The sequence below is a fragment of the Protopterus annectens genome, chromosome 13.part0, assembly GCF_019279795.1.
Source record: "Protopterus annectens isolate FY-2018-M chromosome 13.part0, PAN1.0, whole genome shotgun sequence".
NCBI lineage: Eukaryota > Metazoa > Chordata > Ceratodontiformes > Protopteridae > Protopterus > Protopterus annectens.
This window is the reverse complement of record NC_056747.1, coordinates 1,003,743,907-1,003,756,094: the sequence shown is the minus strand read 5'-3', so window position 1 is coordinate 1,003,756,094 and position 12,188 is coordinate 1,003,743,907. Positions and strand designations below refer to the sequence as shown.

At 35.6% G+C, this 12,188-nt stretch overlaps 1 protein-coding gene across 1 annotated transcript in view; it reads right to left on the bottom strand.

Annotated features, from left to right (window-relative positions):
- The window catches only part of KRT222 (keratin 222), a 641,329-nt gene extending 632,450 nt beyond the window's left edge, over positions 1 to 8,879 (bottom strand). Inside the window, exon 1 of the mRNA XM_044055000.1 lies at positions 8,734 to 8,879. The gene's annotated coding sequence lies outside the window, so the exon portion shown is untranslated. The remainder of the gene's footprint in view (positions 1 to 8,733) is intronic.
- Positions 8,880 to 12,188: the final 3,309 nt, after the last annotated feature.

Below are 12,188 nucleotides of genomic sequence, written 5' to 3'. Positions count from 1 at the left end.
GATCTAAGTTAATTAAATATACAAAAGGGTATATAATGCAATGAGCAAGTTAAAACAGGTACATTAAACCATATGTTGGTCTAATAAGGATTGAGACAAATGATAAATATAGAAAAATAACAGGAAGTGCCTGTTAATAAAAGAATAAAATATTTGAAGTATTTTAAGTTATGAGAAGTGAGACTCTTTTGTGTGTGATTTGTCTATTACAGGGTGTTATGAAGTGAATGTGTATGAGCAGAGTGTTATGCAATAAAGTGCAGTTCAACATACAGAGTGAAATATTAAAAATGCTTAAGTACAGGGCAAAGAAAAAAAATGGGTGTACACATAGTAAAACTAAAAGGGGATCCGATGTGTTCTTTTCTGCCTGCCTCAACTATCAGGTATATCAGATCTGACTGAATCTAAAGCCAGCAACTTTCAGGATCTTGGATCCAAGGCTCAAGCTCCTCCCTTACCCATAATTGTGATCTGCCCTTACATTTCCTCAGATCTTCTTTGCCGATTGTAAGACTCAGATGTGATCTCAAGGGCTCAGTGCATTTGTAGTCCTTTCACATGTACTATAGCATATTTTAGAGAATGGGTGCTCTGTAGATCACACCCTGATTGGACAATGAACATTCTCCAGCAGGGTGTTAATTTACAGATAATGTCAACTGAAAAATGAGTCTGCCACTTCAAGACAGCATATTAAGCTGCTGTGGGGTTTGGATTGAAAGAAAGCTAAAGGCCATCACTATTTTACGTGCACTAAGCAGTTTTTCTGGTGTTTAACAAGTGCAAAAAAAAAAAAATTGAAAACTGCATGTATGCGTTTATATGTGTTTGTATGTGTGTATATGCATGCATGAAAGTGAAAGTGAGACAGATCATGTTTTACACTTGCTAAGCAGCGCTTTTGCTGTTCAGTGAGTGTAAAATGAAAAAAAAATGCATAATTAAAAAAAAATAGAAAAGTGTGCTTGTGTTTGTGTTTAATTAAGAGGTATGCATAACTCTGAACTTCTTAGCTCAAGAAATGCAGATAAAGCCTAAAATAATATGGGGCAAAGGCTCAAAGGGGCATATTTGAAATGTTGCTATAATACAATTAGAAAGTTGGTGTAATAACAGGATTTATTTTAAATTCATTGTTCTGAAGGATATTAAAGTCTCAAACTCTAATATAACTCATTATTTAGTGACTTCACCTCCAATGATTTGTGAACAAACACCAAATTTTATGAGGAAGACACCAAAAATATGAGGCAAAAAATATGGACATTCTGTGAAAATCTGTACAGTTGAATGGTATGGGTATGAAACTTGTAACAGTTGTCATTATTAACTTAGTGTAATATTGTGTTATTAAAGTGTGTGTGTGTGTGTGTGTGTGTGTGTGTGTGTGTGTGTGTGTGTGTGTGTGATTGTGTGTGTGTTTCTAAGATCGAGAGTGCATATAGACATTAAATACTTAATTAAACTTATATTTTGGATGTAAAGTACTTCCCCCAATAACAGTTAATATACTACAGCAAGTTTGGAACATTAGGTGGAGGAACTATTTTACATCAAAAAAAAAATATATATATATATATATATATATATATATATATATATATATATATATATATATATATATATATATATATATATATATATATATATATATATAAAACTACAAAACAATTTAATACATTGCACATTCCCTGAGTGCAATAATGCCCTCCAGGGTGTGTGTTATCATGGAAATAATGCCCTTCCAGGGGTGTAGAGGCCCTCCGCCTGTGGAGTTGGGCCTCAGAACACTCCTGGGTGGGCATTATTTCCACAATAACACATACCCTGTTTTGGCATTATTACTTGCATAATGCATGTAAACCCAGAATTATATATTGGCTAAAGCTTACACAAATAAATTGCCATACCTGGGAAATTGTACAACAGATATATATTGTTAGAACACTTTTGTTAACTAGGCATATGCTTTCAAATTGTTGGAAACAATTTGAAAATTTGGACAACAATAAACTTACTTCCTGTCTCTTTCTTGACCTCTCTAAAGCTTTTGGTACAGTATCTCATCCACTACTACTATCTAAACTCTCTTTCACCTCTCCTCCCCCACCCTCAACTGGTTTGCCAGCTATTTGTCAGAATGCAAACAATCAATCAAATGGCTCTCTTCCCCTTCTCCTTTCTTACCTATCTCTACTGGTGTTCCACAAGGTTTCATCTTGGGTCCCCTCTTATTCAACATCTTCACAAATTACCTTTTCACCTCTTGCCATCTGTCCTCACTCATACAATATGCAGACGACTCCACAATCATTTCTACAGCCAACAACATCTCCGACCTACACTCCCTAACCCAAACAGCTCTACTTTCCACTGAACAGTGGCTTTCACAAAACCTACTGATTCTCAGTCCTACCAAAACCAAACTCTTACTCTTCCTGCTCCACTCCCTTAATCATCATAAACTCTCCTTTGTCATTAAGTCTCTCAATAACACAACTATCATACCTGACACCCACACAAAACTCCTTGGAGTCATTATCGACGATGACTTAAAATTCAATCAACACATACAGCAATGTATAAAGAAAACACATCAAAAGTTAGGTCTGTTATACCGAAACAAAAAGTATCTCAGTCCTATAGCTAGACTCACCCTAGGACAAGCACTTCTCCTCCCCTCACTCCTCTATACAGCCCCAGTTCTTACAAATATCCAAAAAACTACCCTGAGTAAACTCCAACAATCCTACCACAAAATAGCCAGATTCATCACCAACTCCCCAAACAACACACACCACTGTATTGCTTTGAAGTCTACAATGGCTAGAACTCCCACAAATACTACATCTCTATCAATTTCACATGTTGCACTCTGTGCACTTTAAACCATCCAACTATCCATCCCTATTTCTCCTTGTCTCTGTCTACACCCCATCCCGACCCCTCCGCACCTCTAATCAACAATTGCTTGAAATTTACCACCCAAACAAGTCAGTAGGTAAGCTACTCTACAAACACTCTGTGGCCCAAGCCTGGAACAAACTACCCCTTGACATTCGCACAATCTCTCACACCCCACTACTTAAAAAGAAACTAAAGTCTCATTTACTCAATTACAAAATTTGCTCCTGCTATGACCCAACATAATTTCTCTTCTCCCCCCACTTAGGAATCACTCTGTCTATCCCCACTAGTACATTTACATAGCCTTGTACTGTCATATAACTATTGTTGATGTTGTTTTGTATATTGTGTTACTATTGTAAGACTAGTTTGCTGTGCTTGTATACTACTGTTTGCTGTGCTTGTATACTACTGTAATATTTTTATTGTACTATTCTGGAGCTTTTCTCCTCGGGTCTCCACTGAAAATGGGACAAAATTCCAGTTGGACTAACCCAGTCAACAAATGTCAATAAATAAATAAAATAAATAAATGACAGCAAGAAATTCCTCTCTGAGTGCATGCTTATTTAGATATTTATAGAAATAAGAAAACATATACTGAATTGTATAATTAATAACATAAATAACACTGAATATCTTTCAAGATGTGCATCTTACAGTGCAAATATCAGTGACACTTTTCTTGAATAACATCTAAGGTTTCACCTAATGCCATGCAATTGTTTGTAAGTCACTTGTTTTTTTGAAGTATAAATGCATATGTAAATATTGCTTAATTTCACAATCAAAAAGAAACAGCTAGCAATATTACTAATATTTTCCTGTCTCCCACAATGAGATTTCACAAAATACTCTTCAATAGAATATAGATCTCTCAGTTCTGAAAATATCAACATAAATAAGAAAATAGGAATAATAAGTGACAAGCAGATGTATTTTACTGTAGGATATTGTAGATTAACAATCTTAGTGTCATTTTGTTAATGACTCCTTGTCCTTTACAATACTCCCTATTATTAGCTGACAAGTCACTTAGTTAAAAAGCTGGACCCAGAAAATGTCTTGACACCATAAGGAGCTGGGGTCTATATCATATGTTCAAAAGCTAAAAAGCGTGAATGCTCTTTTATCCACCCCTGAAAACATGGAACAGTGATTTTTCCCTCAGGGAAAAAAAATCACTAGGCTGTTTTTGGGACTTTGCCATTTGCTCCACTGTGGTGTGATAACTACATCAATTATGTTAGCTAAACTGGACATGAACTTCTTATAGTCCACATTTAAAAGTGAAATGGGTCTATATGATGAACACTTTGTAGAATCCTTATCTTGTTTTAAAATAGATTATATATGGGAATATTTCTATGATGGGGGTACTTCAGCAGTTGTTTTTATTTCTCAATAGACCTTATCTAACATTTTAATTACATTGTCTGGTAGTATTTTATATAGTTCTGGTATAACACCATCTAAGCCTGGCACCTTATTATTTTTAATTTTTTTATTTGATCTTTTATTTCTGTTAAAGTGAATGGTCTATCAATCTTTTATTTGTTTACTTGTTATTTTATTATTTATATTTTCCCTTAGAAAGTTTCAACTATATCATCATTATCTAGGTTATTTGTTTTATTATTTATATCTTCAGAAAAGCCCTCAAGAATACCCTTAATATCTGTTCTTCTTTCTTTTTTTATTATTTATATGTGTTATAATTTCTTTGATATGATTTAGTTTATTCATTTTCTTTGATCTAAGAGCAAGTTCATGGAAGCTTAAAGGGTTTACTGAATATGCCTGAAGCTTAATGTTTTCCAGGTTTGTTGAATCTTTATGATTTAGAATTAACATATTTTGTGTTTAGGGTTTTAAGTTCAGAATTAACTTTATTGTGTCTATTTTGGTCTGTAGTGTATTCAATTCTTTGTCCCATTCTCTTGTTTTACTAATATACCAGCTTGTAACTCTTCCATTTAAATAAGCCTTTAGTGAATTCCACAGGACAATGTCAGATACTTCACCACTTGAAGTTTATTTTTAGGACATGTTGATCTCTTTACCACACCAATCCTTGAATACTTTCAGTTTAATAATGTAAACTGGTAATCTCCTGTGATGTATTAAATTGTCAATTTTTAAAATAATATTAAACATTATAGCATTATGGTCTGATAATGGACATGAAACTATTGAAAATTCTCTGATATATGATAACACTATTTGAGACAAAAATGTTATCAGTATTTGTTTGTGTTCCATATCAATATGAATAATGGGTAAATTGAAGTGAGTTTGTTTCCTTAGCTCATATATATCGCTTAAATTCAATAAATTTACAAAATGTGTTAAATGTTTGGCTGAAGATGTGATTCTCTGCTTTCTGTCTGCAGTGGAATCTTTGTCTGATAAAAGACAATTAAAAATCACCAGCCATTATGACTTCACCTTTCATGTCATAAGCTATAATATCTAAGTATTTTTTTGTGTCTTTAACTTCAACCCCTGGAATCCATTAAGATTTCACTAATGTATATAGTTTAATGTTCCATTCAGTTATAACAGTGGTTAACATACCATCTTTATCAACATACATATCTGGCATTACTGGTGAATTCTTCCAGAAAATGAGGATGCCTCTTATTTTAGCTCAAAATCCAGAACTTGCTAAAACCAAATAATTATTTTATGAAAGTTTATTTATTAAGTAAATCTTTTTCCTGTAGAAATACTACATGAGCTTTATGTAGTTGCAAGCATTTGAACAGACTCCCCCTCTTTACTGGATTATTCAATCCATTAATATTAATAGATATGCATTTACGATTAGGCATTTATATAAGAAAGAGAAAAAAACAGGTATAATGAAATTACATTTATATACAGAACTTATTGTATACTTTATATATAACAATATGAAATCTTCAGTTATGGACAAAACTTTTAAATACATAAAAATTACCTAATGATATAACCCTAAAACATTCTATCATGGAATAATGTATTCCTAGTTTGTTGAACAAGACAAACTACCTTTAAACTCTCCATTACACTAACAATGCTTAGTTCATGCTTTTGATTCATGTTAACGTATCTCATATTTTTAGTATGCATCATCTTAAAAAAGCCTGTCAGTGAGTTATTATGAATAAGAAAAGTTAAATAGGTGTTCAGAATCTTTATTATAAGTTGACCAAACTCAATATCTCTACAATCATCTTTCCCCGTTCCTCACATTATCTCTCTGGTTTACTATAGAGAGGAAGTCAGTTGTTATTTTCATATTTATTAATTTATAGGTCAGATGATTTTCTATTTTTTCTGTTTTATTTACTAGGTGTAAAGTTGTTCATAGGATCATAAGTTTATAACCTAGTACCAGGCTAACTGTTCTTGTGGACCATTTCAAGCTGAGCCATTTAACCCATGTGAGAATCAAGCCCTGCACCTTGTGACTATAAGGTGAACACCTTATCCACTATGCCAACCTCCCAGTATTGTAGACGTGTTTATATTCTTTAACTATATACATATTTACTTATTCTGATTTCTTTATTTTTCTGTTTATATACTATGTCTTATACTATTACTATATTCCCATGTTTTATATTTTAGCTGTAATCCTAGTATACAGTATCATATAATAGAACATATATATTTGCCCTTATATATTTGATAATGTGCAATCTAGAACTACTGTTAGAATTAGTCCTATTCTTCCTTAAATGTTATGTCTAATAGTATCTGAACAAACATCTGAAAAAACTTCCCTTTTAAGATTTAAACTTTCCATAATAAATTGTGCTGGGATATTACCTTTTGTTATAATTGAAAATAGACAATAATAGAGAAAAACAATCTTATATTTTTTATCAGAAGTGTCATTCTATAGGCTAGTATATAAACTATCCTTTTGGTATACTGCAAGCATTCAGAACCATTAAAATAAGTGACAGTGGTTTAGAATGCAACTCGTGGTCTTTTGCTTATTATCTAACTTGCATTCATTGACATCTTAGCATATGATTCAAAATATTATGACTTTTAGACAGGAGGAATTAACCTGGATGATTCTTTAAATGTTTAGAAATCCTGCAGCATCACAAAAGTGTTCACAACTAATTAAGCTGCTTCAAGCTGGTCATCATGATAAAGGCTTGAAAAGGAACAGTTTATCAGTTACAATTCACATAAAAATGTTCACAGGTGAATTCAGGCCACCTCTACATTATACATCAATCCCTCAAACACTTCCAAACTGCTAAAAAAACAGCAAAAGCCACCTCAAAGTATGTTAAACAATAAAAAGCTATTACATTTAAAGAAATAACATTTAATGACTCAGTAAGCACTATTTGTATGAGATGTTTAATATAAAGCATACTCATTTTTTAAAGGAGACATAGCATATAAACATGCATTAAAGGAATGACAGTCATGTGCGATCCAGGTTTAACTTGTAAAAGCGTGAATGTTACTCTAATTATTTAGCAACATTCCAGACTTTTATATATGTAAGAAACTATATTCGTTATACTTTGTTTATAACATAGCATAACTATCCTGAGTGCTATTGCATGTCAAGTATACCATCAGTAGCAAACATTCAGAACTGTGAAATAAATGATGTTGGTTTAGAATGCAATTTACTGTCTTTTGCTTATTAACTAACTTGTATTCTTTGACATTCTAACATATGATTTAAGATATTATGATTATTTACTTTTAGACAGGAAGAAGTAACCTGCACAGTTCTTAGAATTTTCAGAATTCCCACAGCATCGCAAAAGTATTCATGGCTCTAAGTTGTTTCAAGCTGGTTTTCATGATAAGGGGTTGAAAATGAACAGTCCATTACTTACAATTCATGCAAAAATATTCACAAGAGAATCCAAGCCACTTCCACACTACACAGCAGTCTCTCAAACACCCCCAAACCACCAGAAAAACAACAAAAATCTCAAAGCATCCCAACCACTGAAAAGCTGTTGCACTCAAAGACATAGAATTTAATGATTCAGCAAGCAGTGTTTGTAGGATATGTTTAATATAAAGCAAACAGTCATTTTTTAAAGGAGACATAGCATATAGGTTTGCATTAAAATAATGAGTTATGTGTGATCCAAGTTTAACTCGGAAAAGTGTGAATGCCACTCTAATTATTTGATATCATTCCAATAGTAACTGTTATATATGTAAAAGCTATATTTTTTATACTTTGTTTATAACATAGCATGTCTTTTCTGGGTGCTGTTGCATGTCATGTATACTATCAGTAGCACACTAGTGGACCATTTTAAGAACCCAGAATGTAACGTAACATGCCTGTTTAGTGTCATTTGTCACATCTTATGTTACATTTAATAGTACATTACTCAACTATGCCAAGATATCAGAAAGTGTGCCACCTAACATAAGCTTCATAATAATAATGATGATGCCCTTGTGGTTAATTTAAAACAACTAAAGTAATTAAAAGTAGTTTGTTTTAAATTAACCACAAGGGCATGTGAAAATTCTGTGCATTTTAAAAGGTACTATTTCTGTTGAACTTGTCATTTTGAGGAAGTCCTGATGTGAGCAGAACAAAAACACTTAATTTTAAAACTTAAGATTTTATTTGTTTAATAAATATTTTTTAAGACAATTCTACATTTGCCTCCAATTGTGTGTAGCTCACTGCATCCACCTGATTTTGAGGTCTTGGTTTGATTTGTTGGTGGATTATCCCATTTTCTGGTTTTAACATGATTTTATGTCTTGATCATTTAAAACTACAGTTTGTGCACTTTATCTCAAATAAAAAAATAATGTGCAGGATACCTCTTTGTGATCTAGCTGGAAACATGCAAGTTCTTCCTTTTTCACTGCAACAGTGTTTTTGAGAACTGAAGTGTGGGTTCCCAGTTCCGTTCTGGTTTTACAGAGAATATCAATTCTCTCCTGCAGTGTGGTGAACCATCTATGTTCTGTCTCATATCTGGAATGAGAAAGAGTGAGAAGAAAGAAAATGAAATATGTTTTTATTCTTCTGTGATTCAGTCACATAACAGCATTTGCAGATTAATAGTAAAACCAATTACTTTTGCAAAAAAGCTTAACTTGAATCTTTGTTTTAATATATTACTTCTGTTTCGCAAATAAGATGCACAGACAACTAATCAATTTACCCTGAGCTATTGTAACAAACTAAGCCAGACATCAACTGAGGGTAACAAATATTGAACAATAAGAAACACATTTAAAAGAAATACACAAGTTTGAAATGAGATTATTATGCAATGATGATTATGGTGATGATTACTGAGCAGCAGTATGGTTTAATGCCAGGAAAGAGCACTACAAATGGGATGTTTGCTCTGAGAGTGCTGATGCAGAAGTATAGAGAAGGTCAGAAGGAGTTGCATTGTGTCTTTGTGGACTTAGAGAAAGCATATGACAGGGGGCCTAGAGAGGAGTTGTGGTATTGTATGAGGAAGTTGGGAGTAGCAGAGAAGTATGTAAGAGTGGTACAGGATATGTACAAGTGCAGTGTGACAGTGGTGAGGTCTGCGGTAGTAGTGACGGATGCATTCAAGATGGAGGTGGAATTACATTAAGGATCAGCTCTAAGCCCTTTCTTATTTGTAATGATGACAGACAGGTTGACAGACAATATCAGAATGGACTCCCCATGGACTATGATGTTTGCGGATGACATTGTGATTTGTAATGAGAGAAGGGAACAGGTAGAGGAGACCCTGGAGAGGTGGAGATATGCTCTAGAGAGGAGAGGAATGAAGGTCAGCAGGACTAAGACAGAATATATGTGTGAATGAGAGGGAGGGCAGAGCAATGGTGAGGATGTAGTGAGTAGAACTGGAAAAGGTGGATGAGTTTAAATACTTGGAATCAACAGCTCAGAGTAATGGTGAGTGTGGAAGAGAGGTGAAGAAGAGAGTGCAGGCAGGGTGGAGTAGATGGAGAAGAATGTCAGGAGTGCTACCAGTAAGAGTGAAAGGGAAAGTCTACAAGATGGTAGTGAGATGATGGCACTGGCCAAAAGACATGAGTCAGAGCTGGAGGTGGCAGAGTTAAAGCTGTTAAGATTTGCATTGGGTATAATGAGGATGGACAGGATTAGAAATTAGTATATTAGAGGATCAGCACAGGTTGGAAGGTTTGGAGACAAAGCCAGAGAGGCAAAATTGCATTGATTTGGACATGTGCTGAGGAGGTATGCTGGGTATATCGGGAGAAGGATGCTAAGGATGGAGCTACTAGGTAAGAGGAAAAGGGGAAGGTCTAAGATAAGGTTTATGTATGTGGTGAGAGAGGACATAGGTTCATAGGTTCATAGGTTGGTACTAGGCTATCAGCCCTAGGGCCTATACAAGCCTAGCCATAACAATTCCCTGGATATTTCTTCCCCCAATATTGATTTCCCTGGACCCCTGTCTAGCAGGGTGAATTTCCTATTTCCCATCCAGTCATCAAGGTTCCTTTTGAAAAGGGCCAAGGAGGCACTCTGCTTGACATGTATGAGCAGTCTATTCCAGAGTATGGGGAGTCTCTGGGTCAGGAACCTATCCCTCCAGCATGTTTTGTTCATAGTGATGACAAGGTTTAGATTCCTGGAGCGTGCGACTCTGAGGAATTGGGATTTTGGAGCATGTCCAACAGCTCAGGGATTGACATGGCCTTGTATGTTAAGCAGAGATCACCTCTGAGTAGACGATATCGACAGAGTATAGCTGGAGTTTTTTTAGACGGTCAGCATATGGCATCTGCTTTAGGCCTGTGATTCTTTTAGTGAGGTATTTCTGTGGCCTTTCCAGCTGTTGCAGATGTCTTGTGAGGTACATACCAAATGGGGCATTATACTCTATAATGGGTCTAATGAGGGATGAGTACAGTGGGACAATGACCTCCTTTTTTCTGGATGAAAAGCCCTTAGTGATGAGGTGTGCCACATAGAAAGCTTTCCCGACTGTTGTGGCGATGTGGTTATCGAAGGTGAGACCACTGTCCACCTCTGTCCCTAAGTCTCTCATCACACTTTCGATGTTTAGTGTACTGCCACCTATGTGGTAATTCATGGGTACATGTTTTTTTCCAAAGGGGATAACTATACATTTCTTGGCATTAAACTTGAGCCCATGGCTCTGGCACCAGGCATCTGTTTCTGTAAGGCCCTTTTGTAGAATATCCACATCATTTGGGGATTCAATAATGGCTCCCAGTTTGAAGTAATCTGCGAACTTTGTTAGCCAGAGTCCCTTAGTGTTGGCCTGTACTTCAGAGAAGTAGATGCCAAACAAGAGTGGTCCCAGGACTGAACCCTGAGGTACTCCACTTGTCACTTGTCTGGAGCTGGATTTGGAGTCGGCTACTTTTACAGTCTGGGTTCTGTCAGTAAGCCAGTTGTCAACCCATTGAGTGACGTAGGGATTTATGCCCAGCTTAGTAAGTTTATTTATGATTCCAGAGTGGGGGATGGTTTTGAAGGCCTTGGCGAGGTCCAGATAGGCTGTGTGGACCACCTTACCCTCGTCCACAGCTCTGGAGACTGATTTGAAGAAGTCAATCAGGTTCAGGAGACAAGATCAGCCCTTCACAAACCCAAACTGGGTGGGGTCCAGTGTTTGAAGGTTGCCAATGTCTTTGTTTATAAGTTCCATGATAATGTGTTCCATGCCCTTGCAGATCAGGCTCATCAGACTGATGGGATGGTAGTTCCTGGGATCCAAGGTGGATCCCCCATTGTGGTGTGGGATAACTGTAGCTGTGTGCCACTCACTGGGCACGAAGCCTGAGGTGAGGCTATGATTAAACATGACACTTATGTGAGGTGCCAGTTCATTTTGTAGTTCATGCAGTACACAGCCCAGGATGTCATTTGGTCCCATGGATGCTGTATTTTTAGCTTTGGAGAGTGCGGTTTCTACCTGTGTGTCCGTTATTTGGCAATCTTTTGGTATTGAGATGGGCCCTTTAGGGGGTGAGAGAGGGGTCAAGTTGGCACTAAATGAATCTGCCAGGATATTGGCAATATCCTTGGGATCAGTATATTTAATGCCATTCTGTTGTAGCTCAGAGCAGATCTGAGAATTGCCATTTAGATTCTTGACATAAATATAGAATGCCTTGAGCTTGTCTTTGGAATCTTTGGCAATTATATTTCCGTAACTAGCTTTTGTGGATTTTATGAGGGATCTCAGCTTTTTAGTGAGGCTGGTGAGGGAGTTTTTTGCATTCTGGGATTTTCCTCTTTTCTGCAACAGTTTATTCCTTCTGTT